Source organism: Choloepus didactylus, chromosome X, assembly GCF_015220235.1.
Source record: "Choloepus didactylus isolate mChoDid1 chromosome X, mChoDid1.pri, whole genome shotgun sequence".
Classification (NCBI taxonomy): Eukaryota; Metazoa; Chordata; class Mammalia; order Pilosa; family Megalonychidae; genus Choloepus; species Choloepus didactylus.
In genome coordinates, this window is record NC_051334.1 from 29685713 (window position 1) to 29707933 (window position 22221).

The window sequence follows — 22221 nt, forward strand, 5'->3', positions numbered from 1 at the left end:
GCAAGCTACAGCCAAAAGAAAGCAGGTGTAGCAATATTAATCTCAGATAAAATAGACTTCAAATGCAGGGATGTTTTGAGAGACAAAGAAGGCCACTACGTACTAATAAAAGGGGCAATTCAGCAAGAAGAAATAACAATCGTAAATGTCTATGCACCCAATCAAGGTGCCACAAAATACATGAGAGAAACATTGGCAAACTAAAGGAAGCAATTGATGTTTCCACAATAATTGTGGGAGACTTCAACACATCACTCTCTCCTATAGATAGATCAACCAGACAGAAGACCAATAAGGAAATTGAAAACCTAAACAATCTGATAAATGAATTAGATTTAACAGACATATACAGGACATTACATCCCAAATCACCAGGATACACATACTTTTCTAGTGCTCATGGAACTTTCTCCAGAATAGATCATATGCTGGGACATAAAACAAGCCTCAATAAATTTAAAAAGATTGAAATTATTCAAAGCACATTCTCTGACCACAATGGAATACAATTAGAAGTCAATAACCATCAGAGACTTAGAAAATTCACAAATACCTGGAGGTTAAACAACACACTCCTAAACAATCAGTGGGTTAAAGAAGAAATAGCAAGAGAAATTGCTAAATATATAGAGACGAATGAAAATGAGAACACAACATACCAAAACCTATGGGATGCAGTGCTGAGGGGGAAATTTATAGCACTAAACGCATATATTAAAAAGGAAGAAAGAGCCAAAATCAAAGAACTAATGGATCAACTGAAGAAGCTAGAAAATGAACAGCAAACCAATCCTAAACCAAGTACAAGAAAAGAAATAACAAGGATTAAAGCAGAAATAAATGACATAGAGAACAAAAAAACAATAGAGAAGATAACTATCACCAAAAGTTGGTTCTTTGAGAAGATCAACAAGATTGACAAGCCCCTAGCTAGACTGACAAAATCAAAAAGAGAGAAGACACATATAAACAAAATAATGAATGAAAAGGGTGACATAACTGCAGATCCTGAAGAAATTAAAAAAATTATAAGAGGATACTATGAACAACCGTATGGCAACAAACTGGATAATGTAGAGGAAATGGACAATTTCCTGGAAACATATGAACAACCTAGACTGACCAGAGAAGAAATAGAAGACCTCAACCAACCCATCACAAGCAAAGAGATCCAATCAGTCATCAAAAATCTTCCCACAAATAAATGCCCAGGGCCAGATGGCTTCACAGGGGAATTCTACCAAACTTTCCAGAAAGAACTGACACCAATCTTACTCAAACTCTTTCAAAACATTGAAGAAAATGGAACACTACCTAACTCATTTTATGAAGCTAACATCAATCTAATACCAAAAGCAGGCAAAGATGTTACAAAAAAGGAAAACTACCGGCCAATCTCCCTAATGAATATAGATGCAAAAATCCTCAACAAAATACTTGCAAATCGAATCCAAAGACACATTAAAAAAATCATACACCATGACCAAGTGGGGTTTATTCCAGGCATGCAAGGATGGTTCAACATAAGAAAATCAATGTATTACAACACATTAACAAGTCAAAAGGGAAAAATCAATTGATCATCTCAATAGATGCTGAAAAAGCATTTGACAAAATCCAACATCCGTTTTTGATAAAAACACTTCAAAAGGTAGGAATTGAAGGAAACTTCCTCAACATGATAAAGAGCATATATGAAAAACCCACAGCCAGCATAGTACTCAATGGAGAGAGACTGAAAGCCTTCCCTCTAAGATCAGGAACAAGACAAGGATGCCCGCTATCACCACTGTTATTCAACATTGTGCTGGAAGTGCTAGCCAGGGCAATCCGGCAAGACAAAGAAATAAAAGGCATCCAAATTGGAAAAGAAGAAGTAAAACTGTCATTGTTTGCAGACGATATGATCTTATATCTAGAAAACCCTGAGAAATCGACGATACAGCTACTAGAGCTAATAAACAAATTTAGCAAAGTAGCGGGATACAAGGTTAATGCACATAAGTCAGTAATGTTTCTATATGCTAGAAATGAACAAACTGAAGAGACACTCAAGAAAAAGATACCATTTTCAATAGCAACTAAAAAAATCAAGTACCTAGGAATAAACTTAACCAAAGATGTAAAAGACCTATACAAAGAAAACTACATAACTCTACTAAAAGAAATAGAAGGGGACCTTAAAAGATGGAAAAATATTCCATGTTCATGGATAGGAAGGCTAAATGTCATTAAGATGTCAATTCTACCCAAACTCATCTACAGATTCAATGCAATCCCAATCAAAATTCCAACAACCTACTTTGCAGACTTGGAAAAGCTAGTTATCAAATTTATTTGGAAAGGGAAGATGCCTCGAATTGCTAAAGACACTCTAAAAAAGAAAAACGAAGTGGGAGGACTTACACTCCCTGACTTTGAAGCTTATTATAAAGCCACAGTTACCAAAACAGCATGGTACTGGCACAAAGATAGACATATAGATCAATGGAATCGAATTGAGAATTCGGAGATAGACCCTCAGATCTATGGCCGACTGATCTTTGATAAGGCCCTCAAAGTCACTGAACTGAGTCATAATGGTCTTTTCAACAAATGGGGCTGGGAGAGTTGGATATCCATATCCAAAAGAATGAAAGAGGACCCCTACCTCACCCCCTACACAAAAATTAACTCAAAATGGACCAAAGATCTCAATATAAAAGAAAGTACCATAAAACTCCTAGAAGATAATGTAGGAAAACATCTTCAAGACCTTGTATTAGGCGGCCACTTCCTAGACTTTACACCCAAAGCACAAGCAACAAAAGAGAAAATAGATAAATGGGAACTCCTCAAGCTTAGAAGTTTCTGCACCTCAAAGGAATTTCTCAAAAAGGTAAAGAGGCAGCCAACTCAATGGGAAAAAATTTTTGGAAACCATGTATCTGACAAAAGACTGATATCTTGCATATATAAAGAAATCCTACAACTCAATGAAAAAAGTACAGTCGGCCCAATTATAAAATGGGCAAAAGATATGAAAAGACAGTTCTCTGAAGAGGAAATACAAATGGCCAAGAAACACATGAAAAAATGTTCAGCTTCACTAGCTATTAGAGAGATGCAAATTAAGACCACAATGAGATACCATCTAACACCGGTTAGAATGGCTGCCATTAAACAAACAGGAAACTACAAATGCTGGAGGGGATGTGGAGAAATTGGAACTCTTATTCATTGTTGGTGGGACTGTATAATGGTTCAGCCACTCTGGAAGTCAGTCTGGCAGTTCCTTAGAAAACTAGATATAGAGTTAGCATTCGACCCAGCGATTGCACTTCTCGGTATATACCCGGAAGATCGGAAAGCAGTGACACGAACAGATATCTGCACGCCAATGTTCATAGCAGCATTATTCACAATTGCCAAAAGATGGAAACAACCCAAATGTCCTTCAACAGATGAGTGGATAAATAAAATGTGGTATATACACACGATGGAATACTACGCGGCAGTAAGAAGGAACGATCTCGTCAAACATATGACAACATGGATGAACCTTGAAGACATAATGCTAAGCGAAATAAGCCAGGCACAAAAAGAGAAATATTATATGCTACCACTAATGTGAACTTTGAAAAATATAAAACAAATGGCTTATAATGTAGAATGTAGGGGAACTAGCAATAGAGAGCAATTAAGGAAGGGGGAACAATAATCCAAGAAGAACAGATAAGCTATTTAACGTTCTGGGGATGCCCAGGAATGACTATGGTCTGTTAATTTCTGATGGATATAGTAGGAGCAAGTTCACAGAAATGTTGCTATATTAGGTAACTTTCTTGGGGTAAAGTAGGAACATGTTGGAAGTTAAGCAGTTATCTTAGGTTAGTTGTCTTTTTCTTACTCCCTTGTTATGGTCTCTTTGAAATGTTCTTTTATTGTATGTTTGTTTTCTTTTTAACTTTTTTTTTCATACAGTTGATTTAAAAAAGAAGGGAAAGTTAAAAAAAAAAAAAAAACAAGGAAAAAAAAAAGATGCAGTGCCCCCTTGAGGAGCCTGTGGAGAATGCAGGGGTATTGGCCTACCCCACCTCCATGGTTGCTAACATGACCACAGACATAGGGGACTGGTGGTTTGATGGGTTGAGCCCTCTACCACAGGTTATACCCTTGGGAAGACGGTTGCTGCAAAGGAGAGGCTAGGCCTCCCTATGGTTGTGCCTAAGAGCCTCCTCCCGAATGCCTCTTTGTTGCTCAGATGTGGCCCTGTCTCTCTAGCTAAGCCAACTTGAAAGGTGAAATCACTGCCCTCCCCCCTACGTGGGATCAGACACCCAGGGGAGTGAATCTCCCTGGCAACGTGGAATATGACTCCCGGGGAGGAATGTAGACCTGGCATCGTGGGACGGAGATCATCTTCGTGACCAAAAGGGGGATGTGAAAGGAAATGAAATAAGCTTCAGTGGCAGAGAGAATCCAAAAGGAGCCGAGAGGTCACTCTGGTGGGCACTCTTACGCACACTTTAGACAGCCCTTTTTAGGTTCTAAAGAATTGGGGTAGCTGGTGGTGGATACCTGAAACTATCAAACTACAACCCAGAACCCATGAATCTCGAAGACAGTTGTATAAAAATGTAGCTTATGAGGGGTGACAATGGGATTGGGAAAGCCATAAGGACCACACTCCACTTTGTCTAGTTTATGGATGGATGAGTAGAAAAATAGGGGAAGGAAACAAACAGACAAAGGTACCCAGTGTTCTTTTTTACTTCAATTGCTCTTTTTCACTCTAATTATTATTCTTGTTATTCTTGTGTGTGTCCTAATGAAGGTGTCAGGGATTGATTTGGGTGATGAATGTACAACTATGTAATGGTACTGTGAACAATCGAAAGTACGATTTGTTTTGTATGACTGCGTGGTATATGAATATATCTCAATAAAATGAAGATTAAAAAAAAAAAAAAAAAAAAAAAAAAAGACATAATGCTGAGCAAAATAAGCCAGGCACAAAAAGAGACATATTGTATGTTATCACTAATGTGAATTCTGTGAAAAATGTACAATGTTTTATACTGTAGAATGTAGGGGACCTAGAGATACCAATTAGTGGAGGGGGAATGATAATCTAATAAGAACAGATAAACTATGGAGGGTAATCTCAATGTTATGGGAATGCTCAGGAATGATTATGGTTTGTAAACTTTCTTGGATATAGTAAGATCATGTTGGAAGCAATAGTTATTTTAGGTTTTTTTTTCTCTTATTCCTTTGTTTTCTTAGGGGTTGTTAATTTTCTTGGGGTATGGTAGGAACATGTTGGAAGCAATGTAGTTATTTTAGATTATTTGTTTTTCTTACTCCTCTGTTTGGACATGGTTTATTAATTTTCTTGGGGTATGGTAGGAACATATTGGAAGCAAAGTAATTATTTTAGGTTATTTGTTTTCCTTAATCCATTGCTTTGTTTGAAATGTTGTGGGGTTTTTTTGGTTGTTGTTTGCCTGTTTGTTTTTAATTTTTTGATAAACAAAGTTAAAAAATTGAAAAAAAAATCAGTAGAAAAATGGGAGTAAAAACTAAATGACAATTAGGGTGGGATGGGGGGATGGTTTGGGTATTCTCTTTTCACTTTTATTTTTTATTCTTATTCTGATTCTTTCTGATGTAAGGAAAATGTTCAGAAATAGATTGTGGTGATGAACGCATAACTATATGATCATACTGTGAACAGTTGATTGTATTCCATGGATGACTGTATGGTTTGTGAATATATTTCAATAAAACTGAATTAAAAAAAAAATAAAAATAAAAATAAAAAAAAAAAAAAAAAAAGAAACTCCCAAACCACTTTCCAGAATGGGTGTACCATTTTACATTCCCATCAGCAAGGTATGAGTGATCCACTTTCTCCACACCTTTGCCAGCATTTGGTGTATTCACTTTTTTTTTTTTATTTTAACCATTCTGATAGATGTGTAGTGATATCTCACTATGGTTTTAATTTGCATTTCCCTAATGACTAATGATGTTGAACATCTTCTCATGTGACATATTTCCTTTTATTTTCCCCAAACTTTTAAATGACAGGTATAAATCTCAGTCCACAAAAATTGCATGTGCTAAGAACTTAACTTTATTTTTCTAAAACTGAATGTAATTTCTAGCCTATACTGCATCAGTCAGCTATTGCCAAAATAATTCAGCATAACAGACAGTGGAAACAACAAGCTGCAGCTCTGTTTGGGCTTGGCTGGGGTGGTTCAACCTAATGTGTTTGATTTTGGAGTCCAGTTAGAAGGGGCAGCAGCTTTCTTGAAGAAGCTTTTCTCATGATGATGGCAGCAGCTTAAGAGGCATGTGGAAACATGCAGGCCTTTTATGTCCCTGGCTTGAAAAACTGGCAAACTGTCATTTCACCCACACCCCATTGGCCAAAGAATGTCATATGGTCAGGTTCAAAGTCAAAGGGTAGAGAAGTATACTACACTTGGCCTTCAGGGTAAGCACCTATATATTATATGGCAAAGGGCATGGCTACATGGATAAGTAAATAATTAGGACCAACAATTTCAATCTATCACAACCCAACAATCCATGGATGAAAGTAATTCTTACATAAATAAAGATTTTCCCACAATTTTCTCTGGGATTACATCTATATTTTAGGCAGGGGGCCTTCATAGTTTTAAAACAAGATGGGTGGGGAGTATCTCCTATAGGTAGTCATCATTTATTCACTCTGGCATCTTCTAAGCCATGTTCATTCCACCCTTCTCTTTAGTTATCAGTCTACACAGGTTACAGCTACATCCTCTTCTGTCAATGGAAAGGCCTTTTCAAGTGAGTTGGCTCTATCTATATCAAGTCTTCTTGGCCACTAGTGGGTCCTATGGGGTCACACTTGAATGCTACAGAGATGTCTCAGGTACATCTGCCCATATCCCATTAACAAGTGCACTAAAATAGTCTCCCCCCAATCTCAGGGATTCTTGAGGATTTGATCATTGGTCTAACTTCTTGCAACACTAACTTAAGAAATGTATAGAAGTATACCAGATCCAAGGTAAACAAGCATCCATTGAGGTTGCTATGTACAAGCACTGCCATCTGGGCAAGATCTACATGGTTATTGAGATTGTTCCCTGCATAATCGTGTAACTGATAAGATGAAGGTGCACTGGAAAATGGAATCTAGTCACGTACCCCTGAAAGGTTCATCATACTACCAAGATATAAATACTGACAGGACCCCAGGGCATCCCTGAGCTGAAGGGATGTATACTCAGCTTCATCTTTTGTGACCTTGCAAGGCCCTGAATGGAGTAATTAGGGACATTGGAAAGCATGCCTGGGAATTAAAAGGTCTTTGTTGTGCTGTCACTGCGCATGTTGTTTTTCCAGTTCTGCATCCTTTAGCAAAGCTAAGTAAACTTATTGCTGTATGAAGCCTATTGTATCTCATGAATTTGACTGTCAATCTGAACCTAATATTTCCTTTAGTGGTTATGTAAGGTTCAAGTCCCCCTCTCCCACAAGGCAGGGCACAGGGCCTCTTTTCAGGAACCCCATTAATGTTCAAGCTCTTTCCTGTTTTCTGACCTCATCTCTCTCTTCATGAGTCTAGAAATCTTTATCTAGGCTCAAGGGTAAAGGAAAAAGAAAAAAAACAACACTGTCTCTTACTGATGACATAATTGTCAAATCTTTTATCTTTGGCTATAATCCTGGCTTTTTTTTTAATTAAAAAAGCCAAGACACTGACTCTGTTGTCTATGTGTTCTGAAGTGGCCGTGCTTCTATGAGGAAGAGAAAATGCCTTAGTTATCTTGATTAATGTCTCTAAATATTGTCCTCCTGCACCTGTCAGATGAGGCAGAGTGTTATATGGTGAGATGAGGACACGGTTGGATGAAGACCAGCTTTGTTGTCCAGCACACCTTGGTTTACAACTCAGTTTCAGCTTGTAGTAGCTGTATGATCTGGAGCAGTCAGTTAATCTCTCTGAGTCATTTAACAAAGGCTTACTTACTCCTTGGTTATGCCCATTCTCCTTTCAGATCCTCTCAATTCTTTTAATCCCATGCTGCCGAGTTCACTTTCCTTATAGTTTGCATCAAAGTAAGATGCCATATTTAAGTATCAGTCCTTCCCTTCTCCAATTTTAAATGTGAAATATCATATTTGTACCTCCATCACCTCCATTCCTAGTGCCACATTCCGCATGAAACTGAATGGCAGAGGAGATGTAGAGAGGAAAGAAAATTCACACCTGACTACTGAAACAATTTCTACCTCACCTTCCTATACCTCTCCAATGTCTAACAATGCCAGGGCACAGGTCTTCAACAAACACACCTTTTCTTTAATCCCATTCTTATTTCCTGAACCTCTTTCAGATTCTTCTTATCAAAATCTCAGTCTCTCACCCTCTCTCTCTGTATTCCTCTCACCTTTCTCATGCCTCCCCCCTTATATCTATGGTCATACAAAAGCCTTAAAGGAAGAAACCAAAAGTTCTTATAAAAGAGATGATAATACCTACCTCACTGGTTTTAGAAAAGATCAGGTGAGTTCACTGATTGGAAATTCCTTTGTAAATCATAAAGTGTTATGCATATTATTATCGTACTAGTAGTAGCCGTAGAAACAGCAGCAGCAGCAGAAATATTCCTGGCTCTAGGACCTGATAAAAACCAATCAGGATACAGATTTGTCTGGCCACATCTGCCTAATTGTTGGCACAAGTGGTCAGAAGTTTATTTGCAAAAGGGACTGAGGAGCTCCTGGGAAATAACTCATTTTGAGTTAGAAAAGCAACAGAAAAAGGCCTAGTGAATTTGACACCATAACAAATATACTGAAGATGACTAATTAATGCTGCAGCAGCTGGAGACTGTAGAAACCTAAGATCAGTCACAAAGATCTGAAACTGATAACAAAATCCCTGAGAGGCGGTAGTGATTCTGTGTATAGTATAATGGCAGTCGTTTGAACTCACCCCTCTGTCTGAAGGATGCTTAAGTCCTTAGAAGAAAAAGGGGCTCTGACAAAAAAGCTAGATGATTTTTTTTTACTAAAAGGCCTAGAAAACATTGGGTCACCTGCACCATTGCTCCGGTATCCCTCTAACAGAAGGCAACATACAAGGTGGAGTTCACAAAACACCAAGTATTGGTAATTTAAGGGCTTCAGGCCATTGGAGGAGTATGAAAGATTAATAAGAGAAGGTCCGTGAATTAATAAGCATATAACTTAGCTTAGGAAATATCATTAACATATAAGAAACAATAAGCACACACACAAAAAAAGAACCAATTAAAGTAAACTACTCAAAGCACCTATGCATGCACTATTTATAACTATTTTTGAACCATAAATAATTTGCAGATCAGAAGAGGTCTGTGGACCACAATTTGAGCAGTTCTGAATTTGAGAGTAATAAGGGATCTGTTTCAAACACACATACATGCACGGTCCCATCTTATGAACTTTTCTGGATTGCTACGCTGAAGTTTATGGGCATTTACATCTAAGAGACATAGGTTTTCCAAATCTTCCATCCTGGATAAGATACGGGAAAGGAACTGGGTTCTTCTATTACTCCATTTCTCCTTGAGAGTCGTCCTAAATTTCACAGCTAACAAGAAAAATGTTATGACTCTTACAAATAAAATAAACAAGTTCATGCTTATAGTATCAAGTTTTTCAGAATTCTCTAGTAGCAAAATAACTTCCACAAAGCCTACAAAAAAAATGTAGTTGAATGCAAAGCTTTGGCTTTGAAAACCTGAAGCTTCTCTTCTCTGGCTTGGGTTCCTAGAAGACACTTTTTCTTTCCACTAGACATGATTATTCCTGCTGTGGGTTTACATATGTTTAACAAGTGTGAGATGCTAAAATTGCCATACATCCATTCTGTCTTGAAGCTTTTTAGTCTTCACTTACATCCCAGAGTGCCAAACAGGAACTGATCATTATAATCTATGATTCAGCAATGAAAGAGTAATGGTAAGAATATAGATTCTTCTAGCCAACAATTTTTATCTGACTGCAAATAGACTGCTTACATTTATTAGACACTGGCTATAATAAATGAAAATAATTAAAATTATTGCACAAGCATATGCCATTAAACCATTTGTCAATAAACCGCTTTGAGTTCTTACAATCATTGAATCTCAGACCTAAAAAAGAGCTTAAAAATCATATAGTATTATGTAAATTTTTCAAAGTCAACCTTATCAACACAGTTGCTTATCATTAAAGATAAACTGGAAAATACAGAAAGGCAAAAAATCGTTTCAAATCTTCAGCCGCCGCAGCCCACCCGTTTGTGTTTCGCCCGTTCTTCCTCCGCGCCTCTGAACTGGATACGACCCCGGAAACCCGACCCGCAGATGCGGCTTTTCGCTGCATGGGGGCCACGGCCCGTGGAAAGAAAGAGGCGGCTGGCTTGTTCGCAGACGCCGAGGAGTTGTGTTTCCGCGGCTGCCCGTCACAACACCCTCTGCAGACCCAATCTGTGGGTGCCCGGCGGCTGCCATGAACTGTGGAGCCATGACGATTCATAGCAAAGGACGTTTCCAGGGTGGACTCCAAGTCAGAAATGAAAAAAAGCAGACCACCTTTGAAATCTCTAAAAACTGATAACAACACACCAGAAAAATCCAAACATAAGTCACGTTGGGGAAAAGTCTTTTTACCTGGACTAACCTTCTGTCACATATCTGAAAGACTGCAAAAAGACATTAAAGATCTTGGAGGGAGAGTTGAAGAATTTCTCAGCAAAGATATCAGTTATCTTACTTCAAATAAAAAGGAAGCTAACTTTGCACAATCCTTGGGTAGAATTTCTCCTATACCAAGTCCGGAATCTGTGTATACTGCAGAAACCACTTCACCTCATCCAGGCCATGATGGAAGTTGATTTAAATCTCCATACTTGGTGTGTTTAAGCAGAGGAAAATTATTTAAAAAGCCATCAGGGACCATACATTAGATACTAGATTGAACAAAAGAAAAAAGAATCACATTTACTCAAGAAATCAAGCACTTCTGTAAGAGAGGCAGGGCAAATAGCTGGTACACAGAGAACAAGGACAGGTAGACTAAAAAAGCCTTTTGTAAAGGTGGAAGATATGAGTCAACTTAATAAGCCATTTTATCTTCAGTTGACCAACCTGCCTTTTATAAATTATTCTATTCAGAAGCCCTGTAGTCCATTTGATGTTGATAAACCATCTATCATCCAAAAGCAAACTCAGATTAAACTAACAATCCAAAGAGATGGTGGTAAATATGGTGGAACCCCAATTCAACTCCATTTGAAAGAGAAGGAAAAAAAAAGGATATTGTGAATGTTGCTTGCAAAAATATGAAGATCTTGAAACTCGTCTTCTAAGTGAGTGTTCCGGCTTGCCAATGCTGCCCATTATGCAACACCAAAATGGATTGGCTTTTATAAAGGGGGTTTATTTGGTTACACAGTTACAGTCTTAAGGCCATAAAGTATCCAAGATAACACATCAACAATAGGGTACCTTCACTGGAGGATGGCCAATGGTGTCCGGAAAACCTCTGTTAGCTGGGGAGGCATGTGGCTGGTGTCCGCTTGCTCCCAGGTTACATTTCAAAGTGGTGTTCTCCACAATGTTGCTCTTGGGGCGTTTTGTCCTCTCTTAGCTGCAGCCCCTCCAAAATGTCACTCTTAGTTGCTCTGAGGTCCTTCTGTCTGTGAATTCCTTTGACTCCAGTGATCCAATTTATACCCACCCTGAATGGGCGGGGTAACACCTCCATGGAAATTATCCAATCAAACGTTTCACTCATAGTTGATTGAGTCACGATTCCATAGAAACATTCAATCAAAGAAATCCAATTTAATCACACTAATATGTCCCCCCCCCCAAGATTGCATCAAAGAACATGGCATTTTGGGGGACACAATACATCCAAACTGGCACAGTGAGCAACACAGAAACTTTGCACAGAGTAACCAGTATCAAGTTGTTGATGACATTGTATCTAAGTGAGTTTTTTTATTTTGTGGAATATGAAAGGGACATGCCTAAAAAGAAAAGAATAAAATAGTGTTGGATCCCTTTCTCCTGTTATTGCAAAGAAGACTAAACCAAGAGAACACCTAGAACTGCAATATATTTCTCAGAAGGACTTAAGGGAAAATAAAGTTGTGCAGATGATCAAACAAAATTTCCTGTGTAAGGAAACCGAGGAACCCAAACAAAAATTTATGTTTATTTCAGAACCCATCCCCTGCCCTTCAAATGAACTGAGAAGACTTGATCAGAAAAAGACTAACAAATATTCCGTGTTAAATCCAGCTGAAAATGACATAAACCAGAATTTTTTGCAGCTACCTTCCCATAAAAATAAACAAGGATGCATTATTGATGTTTCTGAACACAAATGCATTATAAATGAAAGTGACTTAGAAGAACTAAGGGTGGATGACTGTGTGGGCAACAGGCATCTATACAATTTTCTAATTTCAATAAAAATAATAGTGCATCCCAACTGAAACAAGAGTCAGTTACTGTGCTTTTTCCAGCAAAGGATCTGAAGGAAAAGGATCTTAATTCAACATTTCGTCGTGATTCTGGTCTCATAGTAATAAATAGTTCACAAGAGCACCTAACAATTCAGGCAAACACTGCCTCCCATAGCCTTCTCGTGGAACAAAATGATTGTAACATCAAGAATATGGATAGTTTACCTTCTGGTAAAATCTTTCAGAAAGTGAAAATATTATTTGGAAGAAATAAAAAAAGAAAACCTGGAACCAAATGTGGAATCGATAAGAAAAGAACTGAGTTTCTTACTACACAGGAATAAAAGAGAATTTGTAGTTGAATAAAACAGAATTTGTAGTTCACCAGTACAGTCTTTACTGGACTTATTTCAAATTAGTGAAGAAAAATCAGAATTTTGGGGCTTCACAAGCTATACCAAAAACAGTGGCGAGGCGGGGCAAGATGGCAGACTGGTGAGCTGTATGTTTTAGTTACTCCTCCAGGAAAGTAGGTAGAAAGCCAGGAACTGCGTGGACTGGACACCACAGAGCAATCTGTCTTTGGGCATACTTCATACAACACTCATGAAAACGTGGAACTGCTGAGATCAGCGAAATCTGTAAGTTTTTGCGGCCAGGGGACCCGCGCCCCTCCCTGCCAGGCTCAGTCCCGTGGGAGGAGGGGCCGTCAGCTCCGGGAAGGAGAAGGGAGAACTGCAGAGGCAGCCCTTATCGGAAACTCATTCTACTGATCCAAACTCCAACCATAGATAGACTGAGACCAGACACCAGAGAATCTGAGAGCAGCCAGCCCAGCAGAGAGGAGACAGGCATAGAAAAAAACAGCACGAAAAACTCCAAAATAAAAGCGGAGGATTTTTGGAGTTCTGGTGAACATAGAAAGGGGAAGAGCAGAGCTCAGGCCCTCAGGCTCATATGCAAATCCCGAAGAAAAGCTGATCTCTCTGCCCTGTGGACCTTTCCTTAATGGCCCAAATTGCTTTGTCTCTTAGCATTTCAATAACCCATTAGATCTGTGAGGAGGGCCCTTTTTTTTTGTTTGTTTGTTTTGTTTTTTTAATCCTTTTTTCTTTTTCTAAAACAATTACTCTGAGAAGCCCAATACAGAAAGCTTCAAAGACTTGCAATTTGGGCAGGTCAAGACAAGAGCAGAACTAAGAGAGCTCTGAGACAAAAGGCAATAATCCAGTGGCTGAGAAAATTCACTAAACACCACAACTTCCCAAGAAAAGGGGGGTGTCCGCTCACAGCCATCATCCTGGTGGACAGGAAACACTCCTGCCCATCACCAGCCCCATAGCCCAAAGCTGCCCCACACAACCCAGTGTGACGGAAGTGCTTCAAATAACAGGCACACTCCACAAAACTGGGCGTGGACATTAGCCTTCCCTGCAACCTCAGCTGATTGTCCCAGAGCTGGGAAGGTGGAGCAGTGTGAATTAACAAAGCCCAATTCAGCCATCAGTTCAGCAGACTGGGAGCCTCCCTACACAGCCCAGCAGCCCAGAACAGCCCTGGGGGGACGGCACTCACCTGTGACATAGCACAGTCATCCCTCAACAGAGGACCAGGGGGTGCACGGCCTGGAATAGGGACCCACTTGCAAGTCTCAGGAGCCATACACCAATACCAAGGACTTGTGGGTCAGTGGCAGAGACAAACTGTGGCAGGACTGAACTGAAGCATTAAACTATTGCAGCAGATTTAAAACTCCAGGATCACCAGGGAGATTTGATTGTTAGAGCCACCCCCACTCCCTGACTGCCCAGAAACACGCCCCATATACAGGGCGGGCAACACCAACTACACACGCAAGCTTGGTACACCAATTGGACCCCACAAGACTCACTCCCCCACTCACCAAAAAGGCTAAGCAGGGGAGAACTGGCTTGTGGAGAACAGGTGGCTCGTGGACGCCACCTGCTGGTTAGTTAGAGAAAGTGTACTCCACGAAGCTGTAGATCTGATAAATTAGAGATAAGGACTTCAATTGGTCTACACATCCTAAAAGAACCCTATCAAGTTCAGCAAATGCCAAGAGGCCAAAAACAACAGAAAATTATAAAGCATATGAAAAAACTAGACGATATGGATAACCCAAGCCCAAGCACCCAAATCAAAAGACCAGAAGAGACACAGCACCTAGAGCAGCTACTCAAAGAACTAAAGATGAACAATGAGACCATAGTACAGAATACAAAGGATATCAAGAAGAACCCAGAAGAGCATAAAGAAGACATTGCAAGACTAAATAAAAAAATAGATGATCTTATGGAAATTAAAGAAACTGTTGACCAAATTAAAAAGATTCTGGACACTCATAGTACAAGACTAGAGGAAGTTGAACAACGAATCAGTGACCTGGAAGATGACAGAATGGAAAATGAAAGCATAAAAGAAAGAATGGGGAAAAAAATTGAAAAAATCAAAACGGACCTCAGGGATATGATAGATAATATAAAATGTCCTAATATAAGACTCATTGGTGTTCCAGAAGGGGAAGAAAAGGGTAAAGGTCTAGGAAGAGTATTCAAAGAAATTGTTGGGGAAAACTTCCCAAATCTTCTAAACAACATAAATACACAAATCATAAATGCTCAGCGAACTCCAAATAGAATAAATCCAAATAAACCCACTCCGAGACATATTCTGATCACACTGTCAAACACGAAAGAGAAGGAGCAAGTTCTGAAACCAGCAAGAGAAAAGCAATTCACCACATACAAAGGAAACAGCATAAGACTAAGTAGTGACTACTCAGCAGCCACCATGGAGGCAAGAGGGCAGTGGCATGATATATTTAAAATTCTGAGTGAGAAAAATTTCCAACCAAGAATACTTTATCCAGCAAAGCTCTCCTTCAAATTTGAAGGAGAGATTAAATTTTTCACAGACAAACAAATGCTGAGAGAATTTGCTAACAAGAGACCTGCCCTCCTGGAGATACTAAAGAGAGCCCTACAGACAGAGAAACAAAGAAAGGACAGAGAGACTTGGAGAAAGGTTCAGTACTAAAGAGATTCGGTATGGGTACAATAAAGGATATTAATAGAGAGAGGGGAAAAATATATATGACAAACATAAACCAAAGGATAAGATGGCTGATTCAAGAAATGCCTTCACGGTTATAACGTTGAATGTAAATGGATTAAACTCCCCAATTAAAAGATATAGATTCGCAGAATGGATCAAAAAAAATGAACCATCAATATGTTGCATACAAGAGACTCATCTTAGACACAGGGACACAAAGAAATTGAAAGTGAAAGGATGGAAAAAAATATTTCATGCAAGCTACAGCCAAAAGGAAGCAGGTGTAGCAATATTAATCTCAGATAAAATAGACTTTAAATGCAGGGATGTTTTGAGAGACAAAGAAGGCCACTACATACTAATAAAAGGGGCAATTCAACAAGAAGAAATAACAATCATAAATGTCTATGCACCCAATCAAGGTGCCACAAAATACATGAGAGAAACACTGGCAAAACTAAAGGAAGCAATTGATGTTTCCACAATAATTGTGGGAGACTTCAACACATCACTCTCTCCTATAGATAGATCAACCAGACAGAGGACCAATAAGGAAATTGAAGACCTAAACAATCTGATAAATGAATTAGATTTAACAGACATATACAGAACATTACATCCCAAATCACCAGGATACACATACTTTTCTAGTGCTCACGGAACTTTCTCCAGAATAGATCATATGCTGGGACATAAAACAAGCCTCAATAAATTTAAAAAGATTGAAATTATTCAAAGCACATTCTCTGACCACAATGGAATACAATTAGAAGTCAATAACCATCAGAGACTTAGAAAATTCACAAATACCTGGAGGGTAAACAACACACTCCTAAACAATCAGTGGGTTAAAGAAGAAATAGCAAGAGAAATTGCTAAATATATAGAGACGAATGAAAATGAGAACACAACATACCAAAACCTATGGGATGCAGCAAAAGCAGTGCTGAGGGGGAAATTTATAGCACTAAACGCATATATTAAAAAGGAAGAAAGAGCCAAAATCAAAGAACTAATGGATCAACTGAAGAAGCTAGAAAATGAACAGCAAACCAATCCTAAACCAAGTAGAAGAAAAGAAATAACAAGGATTAAAGCAGAAATAAATTACATAGAGAACAAAAAAACAATAGAGAAGATAACTATCACCAAAAGTTGGTTCTTTGAGAAGATCAACAAGATTGACAAGCTCCTAGCTAGACTGACAAAATCAAAAAGAGAGAAGACCCATATAAACAAAATAATGAATGAAAAAGGTGACATAACTGCAGATCCCGAAGAAATTAAAAAAATTATAAGAGGATACTATGAACAACTGTATGGCAACATACTGGATAATGTAGAGGAAATGGACAATTTCCTGGAAACATATGAACAATCTAGACTGACCAGAGAAGAAATAGAAGACCTCAATCAACCCATCACAACCAAAGAGATTCAATCAGTCATCAAAAATCTTCCCACAGGACTGGTGGTTTCATGGGTTGAGCCCTCTACCATAAGTTTTACCCTTGGGAAGACGGTTGCTGCAAAGGAGAGGCTAGGCCTCCCTATGGTTGTGCCTAAGAGCCTCCTCCCGAATGCCTCTTTGTTGCTCAGATGTGGCCCTCTCTCCCTGGCTAAGCCAACTTGAAAGGTGAAATCACTGCCCTCCCCACTACGTGGGATCAGACACCCAGGGGAGTGAATCTCCCTGGCAACGTGGAACATGACTCCCGGGGAGGAATGTAGACCCAGCATCGTGGGACGGAGAACATCTTCTTGACCAAAAAGGGGATGTGAAAGGAAATGAAATAAGCTTCAGTGGCAGAGAGATTCCAAAAGGAGCCGAGAGGTCACTCTGGTGGGCACTCTTACGCACACTTTAGACAACCCTTTTTAGGTTCCAAAGAATTGGGGTAGCTGGTGGTAGATACCTGAAACTATCAAACTACAGCCCAGAACCCATGAATCTCGAAGACAGTTGTATAAAAATGTAGCTTATGAGGGGTGACAATGGGATTGGGAAAGCGATAAGGACCACACTCCACTTTGCCTAGTTTATGGATGGATGAGTAGAAAAATAGGGGAAGGAAACAAACAGACAAAGGTACCCAGTGTTCTTTTTTACTTCAATTGCTCTTTTTCACTCTAATTCTTATTCTTGTTATTTTTGTGTGTGTGCTAATGAAGGTGTCAGGGATTGATTTAGGTGATAAATGTACAACTATGTAATGGTACTGTAAACAATCGAAAGTACGATTTGTTTTGTATGACTGTGTGGTATGTGAATATACCTCAATAAAATGAAGATAAAAAAAAAAAAATCTTCCCACAAATAAATGCCCAGGGCCAGATGGCTTCACAGGGGAATTCTACCAAACTTTCCAGAAAGAACTGACACCAATCTTACTCAAACTCTTTCAAAACATTGAAGAAAATGGAATACTACCTAACTCATTTTATGAAGCTAACATCAATCTAATACCAAAACCAGGCAAAGATGCTACAAAAAAGGAAAACTACCGGCCAATCTCCCTAATGAATATAGATGCAAAAATCCTCAACAAAATACTTGCAAATCGAATCCAAAGACACATTAAAAAAATCATACACCATGACCAAGTGGGGCTCATTCCAGGCATGCAAGGATGGTTCAACATAAGAAAATCAATCAATGTATTACAACACATTAAAAACTCGAAAGGGAAAAATCAAATGATCATCTCAATAGATGCTGAAAAAGCATTTGACAAAATCCAACGTCCGTTTTTGATAAAAACACTTCAAAAGGTAGGAATTGAAGGAAACTTCCTCAATATGATAAAAAGCATATATGAAAAACACACAGCCAGCATAGTACTCAATGGTGAGAGACTGAAAGCCTTCCCTCTAAGATCAGGAACAAGACAAGGATGTCCGCTGTCACCACTGTTATTCAACATTGTGCTGGAAGTGCTAGCCAGGGCAATCCGGCAAGACAAAGAAATAAAAGGCATCCAAATTGGAAAAGAAGAAGTAAAACTGTCATTGTTTGCAGATGATATGATCTTATACCTGGAAAACCCTGAGAAATCGACGATACAGCTACTAGAGCTAATAAACAAATTTAGCAAAGTAGCAGGATACAAGATTAATGCGCATAAGTCAGTAATGTTTCTATATGCTAGAAATGAACAAACTGAAGAGACACTCAAGAAAAAGATACCATTTTCAATAGCAACTAAAAAAATCAAGTACCTAGGAATAAACTTAACCAAAGATGTAAAAGACCTATACAAAGAAAACTACGTAACTCTACTAAAAGAAATAGAAGGGGACCTTAAAAGATGGAAAAATATTCCATGTTCATGGATAGGAAGGCTAAATGTCATTAAGATGTCAATTCTACCCAAACTCATCTACAGATTCAATGCAATCCCAATCAAAATTCCAACAACCTACTTTGCAGACTTGGAAAAGCTAGTTATCAAATTTATTTGGAAAGGGAAGATGCCTCAAATTGCTAAAGATACTCTAAAAAAGAAAAATGAAGTTGGAGGACTTACACTGCCTGACTTTGAAGCTTATTATAAAGCCACAGTTGTCAAAACAGCATGGTACTGGCACAAAGATAGACATATAGATCAATGGAATCGAATTGAGAATTCGGAGATAGACCCCCAGATCTATGGCCGACTGATCTTTCATAAGGCCCCCAAAGTCACTGAACTGGGTCATAATGGTCTTTTCAACAAATGGGGCTGGGAGAGTTGGATATCCATATCCAAAAGAATGAAAGAGGACCCCTACCTCACACCCTACACAAAAATTAACTCAAAATGGACCTAAAATGAAGATAAAAAAAAAAAAAAAAATGGACCAAAGATCTCAATATGAAAGAAAGTACCATAAAACTCCTAGAAGATAACGTAGGAAAACATCTTCAAGACTTTGTATTAGGCAGCCACTTCCTAGACTTTACACCCAAAGCACAAGCAACAAAAGAAAAAATAGATAAATGGGAACTCCTCAAGCTTAGAAGTTTCTGCACCTCAAAGGAATTTCTCAAAAAGGTAAAGAGGCAGCCAACTCAATGGGAAAAAATTTTTGGAAACCATGTATCTGACAAAAGACTGATATCTTGCATATATAAAGAAATCCTACAACTCAATAACAATAGTACAGACAGCCCAATTATAAAATGGGCAAAGGATATGAAAAGACAGTTCTCTGAAGAGGAAATACAAATGGCCAAGAAACACATGAAAAAATGTTCAGCTTCACTAGCTATTAGAGAGATGCAAATTAAGACCACAATGAGATACCATCTAACACCTATTAGAGTGGCTGCCATTAAACAAACAGGAAACTACAAATGCTAGAGGGGATGTGGAGAAATTGGAACTCTTATTCATTGTTGGTGGGACTGTATAATGGTTCAGCCACTCTGGAAGTCAGTCTGGCAGTTCCTTAGAAAACTAGAAATAGAGTTACCATTCGATCCAGCGATTGCACTTCTCGGTATATACCTGGAAGATCGGAAAGCAGTGACACGAACAGATATCTGCACGCCAATGTTCATAGCAGCATTATTCACAATTGCCAAGAGATGGAAACAACCCAAATGTCCTTCAACAGATGAGTGGATAAATAAAATGTGGTATATACGCACGATGGAATACTACATGGCAGTAAGAAGGAACGACCTCGTGAAACATATGACAACATGGATGAACCTTGAAGACATAATGCTGAGCGAAATAAGCCAGGCACAAAAAGAGAAATATTATATGCTACCACTAATGTGAACTTTGAAAAATGTAAAACGAATGGTTTATAATGTTGAATGTAGGGGAACTAGCAATAGAGAGCAATTAAGGAAGGGGGAACAGTAATCCAAGAAGAACAGATATGCTATTTAACGTTCTGGGGATGCCCAGGAATGACTATGGTCTGTTAATTTCTGATGGATATAGTAGGAGCAAGTTCACAGAAATGTTGCTATATTATGTAACTTTCTTGGGGTAAAGTAGGAACAGGTTGGAAGTAAAGCAGTTACCTTAGGTTAGTTGTCTTTTTCTTACTCCCTTGTTACGGTCTCTTTGAAATGTTCTTTTATTGTATGTTTTTCTTTTTTTTAATTTTTTTTTTTAATTTTTTTTTCCATACAGTTGATTTAAAAAGGAAAAGAAGGTTAAAAAAAAGAGAAGGAAAAACAAGGAAAAAAATATCTAGTGCCCCCTTGAGGAGCCTGTGGAGAATGCAGGGGTGTTGGCCTACTCCACCTCAATGGTTGCTAACATGACCACAGACATAGCGAACTGGTGGTTTGATGGGTTGAGCCCTCTACCGTAGGTTTTAGCCTTGGGAAGACGGTTGCTGCAGGGGAAAGGCTAGGCCTCCCTATAATTGCGCCTGAGAGCCTCCTCCCGAATGCCTCTTTGTTGCTCAGATGTGGCCCTCTCTCTCTAGCTAAGCCAACTTGAAAGGTGAAATCACTGCCCTCCCCCCTACGTGGGATCAGACACCCAGGGGAGTGAATCTCCCTGGCAACGTGGAATATGACTCCTGGGGAGGAATGTAGAGCTGGCATCGTGGGACGGAGAACATCTTCTTGACCAAAAGGGGGATGTGAAAGGAAATGAAATAAGCTTCAGTAGCAGAGAGATTCCAAAAGGAGCCGAGAGGTCACTCTGGTGGGCACTCTTACGCACAATTTAGACAACCCTTTTTAGGTTCTAAAGAATTGGGGTAGCTGGTGGATACCTGAAACTATCAAACTACAACCCAGAACCCACGAATCTCGAAGACAATTGTATAAAAATGTAGCTTATGAGGGGTGACAGTGGGATTGGGAAAACCATAAGGACCACACTCCACTTTGTCTAGTTTATGGATGGATGAGTAGAAAAATAGGGGAAGGAAACAAACAAACAAACATACAAAGGTACCCAGTGTTCTTTTTTACTTCAATTGCTCTTTTTCACTTTAATTATTATTCTTATTATTTTTGTGTGTGTGCTAATGAAGGTGTCAGGGATTGATTTAGGTGATGAATGCACAACTATGTAATGGTACTCTGAACAATCAAATGTACGATTTGTTTTGTATGACTGCGTGGTATGTGAATATATCTCAATAAAATGAAGTTAAAAAAAAAACAAAAAAAAACAGTGGCACATGTGACGTTATAGATATTGGGGGAGAAGAAAATTCAAATGATCTGTTGTCAATGTTTTTCTCTTCCCCTTCTTCTTCTACATTTACTGACTTTTAGTCTTTAAACAGTTTATACTTTTCAGAAGTTATAAGGATCATATTCTTGAAATTTTTATAAATACGTACAAAAATTCTTAGAATTTTTGCCAACTTTGTTTACAGAACCAAATGTAGATATTAACAATAAAGGCAATGTTTGCATTTTTTTCTAAAAAAAACACAAAAAAGTGACTAGTCCCATTACCTAAATACAATCACTTTGAATATTATGTGCCCTTTCTTCCAGCCTATTTTCTATGCAAAGATTAATTATTTTTTTCAAAATATGACTGCAAGTCATGCTGTATAAACAACATTGTGTCATGATTTTTTCCACTTAATATTACAGCATAAGTATTTTTCTGCACTATTACATAGTCTTCACAAATGGCACTTTACACAGTTTTGCAAAATAGTTCATCTAATGTTAT

At 38.5% G+C, this 22221-nt stretch overlaps 1 protein-coding gene and 1 pseudogene across 1 annotated transcript in view; one reads left to right on the plus strand and one right to left on the minus strand.

Moving 5' to 3' along the window:
• Positions 1 to 22221, minus strand: part of TASL (TLR adaptor interacting with endolysosomal SLC15A4) — a 301857-nt gene that overhangs the window by 103362 nt on the left and 176274 nt on the right. The window lies entirely within an intron of this gene.
• LOC119522576 lies at positions 10531 to 21809 on the plus strand (annotated as a pseudogene).